Source organism: Bos javanicus, chromosome 26 (genome assembly GCF_032452875.1).
Source record: "Bos javanicus breed banteng chromosome 26, ARS-OSU_banteng_1.0, whole genome shotgun sequence".
NCBI classification, from domain to species: Eukaryota; Metazoa; Chordata; class Mammalia; order Artiodactyla; family Bovidae; genus Bos; species Bos javanicus.
This window is the reverse complement of record NC_083893.1, coordinates 34900036-34906193: the sequence shown is the minus strand read 5'-3', so window position 1 is coordinate 34906193 and position 6158 is coordinate 34900036.

Here is a 6158-nt window from a genome sequence, read left to right as displayed (position 1 = left end):
GTATATTTACAATCTCCATTTTATAGAGCAAAAGCACAGAGAGATTAAGAAACTTGCCCAAGATCACACAGCCAGGATTCAAATCCAGGCAGAGTCTGGTTTCAGAGTCTACACTGTTAATCGTAGATGAGTCTGTGTTCATACCTTGGATTTTTATAATGTGAGCACAGCCCCCATGTCCCATTTATCTGGCCAACACTTCTTCCTACAAGACTAACTTCGCACTTCTGCCTCTGTGAATCCTTTCCTCGCCCCCTGTGAAGTAGAATACTTCTTTTCACTGTGAGTGAGAGGAGAGATGAGGTCCCAGGCAAGGGGCAAAGTTACCACTTGCTTCTCCCCCTCCCTGCAACACTGTTGTTAGGGAACCATTGACCAAAACTGCCCACCCTGGCCAGGAAAATTAATAATTACTTGCCTGAGTTGTCTCACAACAGGAGGTCCCAATAAGGAACACAATGCTGCTGCTGCAAAAAAAAAAAAAAACTAACTGGGAGATCTGGGAGAGGTCAAAAGGAGGGAGGAGACGCCAGCCCAAAATACATCCTGCCAACCTCCCAGAAACCCTCACACTGGAATCCATCTTGGCTGAGAGATGGCGTGCCACCAGGAGGGGCCTGAATTGGACCAAATAGGGGCACAAACAAGATGACTGTCCAGAGGTGACCTGGAAACTAGCCCCATTGCCATAAAACCTGAGACTGTAAGCCACATGGCAGAGCAGTCCTCCTGGTTTCCTAAGCCTGCTGCTCTCTACCTGGGCCTTCCCAGTAAAGTCTTTGGCTGTGTCAGCATGTGTGTCTCCTTCGACAATTCATTTCTAAGAGTTAGACAAGGCCCTGGAAGGGGCCCCCCTTCCAATATCTCTGTGACATCTACCACTTGGCAGCATTGGAATAAAAACCACAGTTCTTAGGTTAATAAAAGTAACCATACCCAGCAAGTCACTGCCATTGAACTTACCTAACAACCGAACCTTAAAAACCCATATCAGATTTCCATATGTGAGGTGAAAGTTCTCATTTACTAATCAGAGCAGGTCCAGGTAAATGGCTGACCCAGGCCAAGGTACCAGGGACCTCCTGCTGCTGCTGCTGCTAAGTTGCTTCAGTCGTGTCCGACTCTGTGGGACCCCATACACGGCAGCCCACCAGGCTCCCCTTCCCTGGGATTCTCCAGGCAAGAACACTGGAGTGGGTTGCCATTTCCTTCTCCAATGCATGAAAGTGAAAACGAAAGTGAATTCGCTCAGTCGCATCCGACTCTTCGAGACGCTATGGACTTCAGCCCACCAGGCTCCTCCGTCCATGGGATTTTCCAGGCAAGAGTACTGGAGTGGGGTGCCATCGCCTTCTCCGAGTGACCTCCTAAGGGAAGACAAATGTTTCTAAATGCCCAGGAGAGAGCAGGAGTTCTATAGGAGTTTGCGGAATGAACGAATTCAGTGTAACTATATGCCACTTTGTTTTCTCATCAGTGGAAACACCAGGGCCCAGGGTCTTCTCAGTCCTCACCAGCCTCCAAGCCAGGGATCCTACTTTGCTATGAAGATGCTAACCTTCCCTTACCAATTGGAAATGAGCTGATGGACATGAAAATGCTTCATATTTATGTAGTGCATTTATCCCAAAATAGACTGCAAATCCTCTTGAATTGTCTGATCCGTCTACAATAGTAGAAGGAATTGGGCTTTGTCATCACCCTCGTTGGGTCTGTAGAAGGAGCAGAACTGGAGGAAGGTTAAGGACTAGCACAGGGTCAGCACATGTGAGAAGCTCAGCCATCTTTAGAAGCAGGTTCCCTAACTCACAGGCTGGCCTGTGAGTTCCTTCCTGCGGTCCTTTCTGCTCTTTGACTCCTAATGACATCTGCTTCACTGCATATCTGCAAGCTCTGGTCACTTACATGTTTCCTGGTGTCGGACACGCTCTCATTCTCCACCAAGAATATTTCTAGTGTGACCATTACTCCATCAGCCACTCCAAGCAGGAAGATTTGAAAGGAGGGCCGCTATTTTCCATGAGCACAATTATTTATGTGCACAAATGATTGTGCACATAATTGGCTAATGGAGAGTGCAATCGGCCACATGTGGGCATAATTAGCCACTTGCCCCTCATTTGGAGGGTGTAATTATCAAAGCTGGCAATTTTATATCTGCAGATAATTGTACATGCAGAAGAGAATGATGGGTAGGAAATCCGGTCCTTAATTACTTTTCACGTCGTTATTTCCAGAAAAGCATTTAAAGGTAAAGGTAACTTTCTGTTTCCAATTTCTTGTTTGGATCCACCGATCTAGTTGTGGGGGTGAGAGCAAGGCGTAAGGGAGAATGAGCCAGGATCTGTGTCCCAAGCTGAAGTCTGAATGGTCCTTGCCAAAAAACCCCAGCAGCCAATTACCCTGGACATTACACCGAGGCCCACCTAGTGGTCGGCCATCTGCCTCTGCAGACAATAGAGCTCAATTTTTTATCCTTCTTCACTACTGTGTATCATTTTTGCTTTAGCAGTTTTAGCGTTTTCCTCACTTTGTGGTTTTATAATCTCAGATACGCCAGTTGGCTTGGCACAGTAAGTGATTTTGTTCACTGCTGGAAATGGGTCATTTAAAATGCTTTAACAATACCTTTAGCTAGTCATTCATCTGGGGATGAACATAGAATAATAAATTGAGAGCACGTCTCTCTGTGGTTTTTCCGAGACCTTAGATGATAGCGATTTTACATTCTCTGCTGTGCCCCCTGCATTCTGGCTTAAACAGCTCTGCAAAACTTTTCCCACTCTCCCACTCAATCACACAAAAATACACTTGCTAACAGCAGATCCTAAAAATACATGTCACATGCGAGCACAAGGGAAATTATTTCTTAACATGAATTGACTCTTTAGGAATATGCCAACTGAGGAATTTTTTAAAAAGAAATTCCAAATCTCCTATTACACCATCCTGCACCTCCATCAGAGTATTATCTGTATGGGTGAGGAGGGCAGTATGCACAGTGGTTAGGGGACAGACTTTTGGACACTAGAAAGACCCGTGTTCCAGGCTTGGTTCTGCCACTTGCGAAGTATGTGACCCTGGACTCAATTTCCTCATCTATGAGTTGGGCTGGTCTAAAGATTAAATGGAATGCAGGGAAAGTGCTTAACACAATGTCAGGCACATTCTAAGGACTCTAATAAATGGCATCTATCATTAATATTAAGAGTCTCATCTTTTAATCCATAGTATACTTTATCTGTGGGCTTCCCAAGTGGCGTTAGTGGTAAAGAACCCACCTGCGAGTGCAGGGGATGCAAGAGACGTGGGTTCAATCCCTGGGTTGGGAAGATTCCCTGGAGGAGGGCATGCAACCCACTCCAGTATTCTTCCCTGGAGAATCTCATGGACAGAGGAACCTGGTGGGCTACAGTCCATAGGGTCACAAGGAGTCAGATATGACTGAAGTGACTTAGCATGCACATCTTGTCTGTAGCAGTCACATGACACTCCAATTCCCGGTGCACTGGCCTCATTCCCTACTAATTGATAGGAATGTCTTCTGCATCTTTATAATCCACACAGTGTCAGACCCATAGAAGAGGCTCAACAACAGGTGATGAATAATGGTGACATCAAAGAAGTCTGTCTCCAACATCCACTGGTCTCGAGCACCATGTCACACGTCCTTTATGGCTTTTGGACCTGGAAGCCATAGAAGACTTCTATAAACTCCATCTTCCACCCCACCTATGCTCATCCGCACAGATTTACGGATCTTCCTAACCTCCGTTTCCACCTCGTCAGCTTCATAGCCTCTGCAGTCATTCCTACACCCACCCTTAGCACAGCCATACTATAGTGGTTCATCATCCCTCAGACCTGAGGCACCTCAAGATCTGGAATTTTCTTTGACCTTGTTGATTTCACCTTCCTTACCTTCCTCCTTGGCTAGGAACCAGTCATGTGCAATCTCTTCCCAGCTCTGCTTTCAGGGCGATGGCTTGAAACCAGCCATAGTGGGAATATTTATACCACAAAGGTAAAAAATGCTGCAAGTCAGGATTTCCCTCCACACCTAGGAAAGCCAGGTGCTAACCGTTTTCCACTGTCGCACTGTGTGTGTTTACATATAACATCATAAGAATCCCTTCACACCTAACTGTTCCCCATCACCCCCTATTGGCATCATCTATCTTCCTGTTTTGTACCCCAAAGTCAGCTCTCACAACAATACATGTAGCACCAGCCTTCCATTCCAAGCCCTTTGATGCTCTGCTGATTCTTCTGTCCTATCTCTGCTTATGGTTCTCTGGACCAAATCTCTTGCCCTGATTCCTTTCATTCCTCCTGTTACCCATCTCTCACTGACTCCTAACATGCTCCCACAATGGATATTCTTAATCTTCAGCTCCTGTGCATGTTAAGTTGCCAGGTCCATCTCTGTGTGACCCCATGGACTGTAGCCTGCCGGGCTCCTCTGTCCATGGGATTCTCCAGGCAAGTATACAGAGTGGGTTGCCAGGCCCTCCTCCAAGGGATCTTCCTGGCCCCAGGGGTTGAATCTGCATCTCTTGCATCTCTTGCATTGGAAGACAGATTCTTTACCATTAGTACCACCTAGGAAGCCCTCAACTCCTGATACCTGTAAAATTTTAAATACGGTAGACAACTGTCTGTCTGCGTTCTTACTCATCATTCTGATACTCTCATCTTTTTGAGAAACAGCAGGGGAGGGAGAGACAGAAAAGAGGTCACATGCCAGTCTTTTCATGGCTGGCCCATAAGTCCCTTTAGAATGTTTTTAAACCCTGTTTTAATACTAATGTAACCCTTCAGGCAGTGACTTTCATGTGGCATTTGATGGTTTTTTTTCATTCATTTCAAAATGGAATTTGTTACTGTGGATCCTTGCACAACTCTCTCAGTGCATCTTCGCCTCGAAGTGTTTATCAAAACTGATAGAGCTCTTCCTTGAAAGAAACAAATCATAAATATTGCCTTTTATAAAACTAAAAGTCTACAGTGCGGTGCTTACCATAAGTCATGCATCTCAGTGTTGTTTATACTGCGGCCGCAAATAACACCCAGTGTTCCTCTCCGGAATGCTCACTGGACAGGAGCCCTCAGGGGGCTGGAGGGAGAAGAAAGGTTACCGAGGGGGAGGAGGGAGGAAGGAAAGGGAATGCTTACAAGGGCTTTGTGCACCGCCATCTGTGACCATCCTGCATACGGCTAAGTGAGAGCCTGAAGACGGAGCTCGGTGCATTTGGCCTGCATAGACCTTTTGGAAATTTAAGAGATTTTACACACAGATCAAGATTTCTGGCTTTTCTTGAGAAATCGTCAGTATTGGCCATCCCCAGCCAGTATTTCTACGTGGGAATACAATTGGCTGGAAAATGAGAAGCAGCTGCCCCTTTAAAGCAGGCGTGCTCTCCAGCTGGAATCAGCCCTCACGCCCCACCCACTGGCCCATAATTGTTTTACATCCAGCCCAAATCCCTCATTTCTGTTGTCAGCTGGGCCTCTGTAGGCATGTGAGTTGGTGACTTCTAGCAGAGTCGGACACAACTGAAGCGACTTAGCAGCAGCAGCAGCAGCAGCCTAAAGAAGCCCTGGAGCTTATGCACATTTTACAAATTTCCCAACATGTTGGTTTATAGAATACAGTGGAATCTCAGGACTTCATTCATCTCTGATGAATCTTTGTGCATCTCAGTGAAAGTGAAAGTTGCTCACTTGTGTCTGACTCTTTGTGACCCCATGGGTTCTACAGTCCATGGAATTCTCCAGGCCAGAATACTGGAGTGGGTAGCCTTTCCCTTCTTCAGGGGATCTTCCCAACCCTAGGATCGAACCCAGGTGTCCCACATTGCAGGTGGATTCTTTACCAGCTGAACCACAAGGGAAGCATGGCAGCTTATAGATAAAGCAGGTGCTCAGTTAACTAGAATGAAGTAGTCAGTGAATGAGAGGGATGGAACATCGGAGCAAAACAGACCCCAGCTGGACTTGCTGAAGCTCAGTTACATGAGTACGCCTGGGACAAGAGCCACAGAATGTCATCCATAATGCTGTAGGCTTTGCTCTCTTGGCAGTTGTTGCTTTTAAATTATGGTGCTAGAGAAGACTCTTGAGAGTTCCTTGAACTGCAAGGAGATCAAACCAGTCAA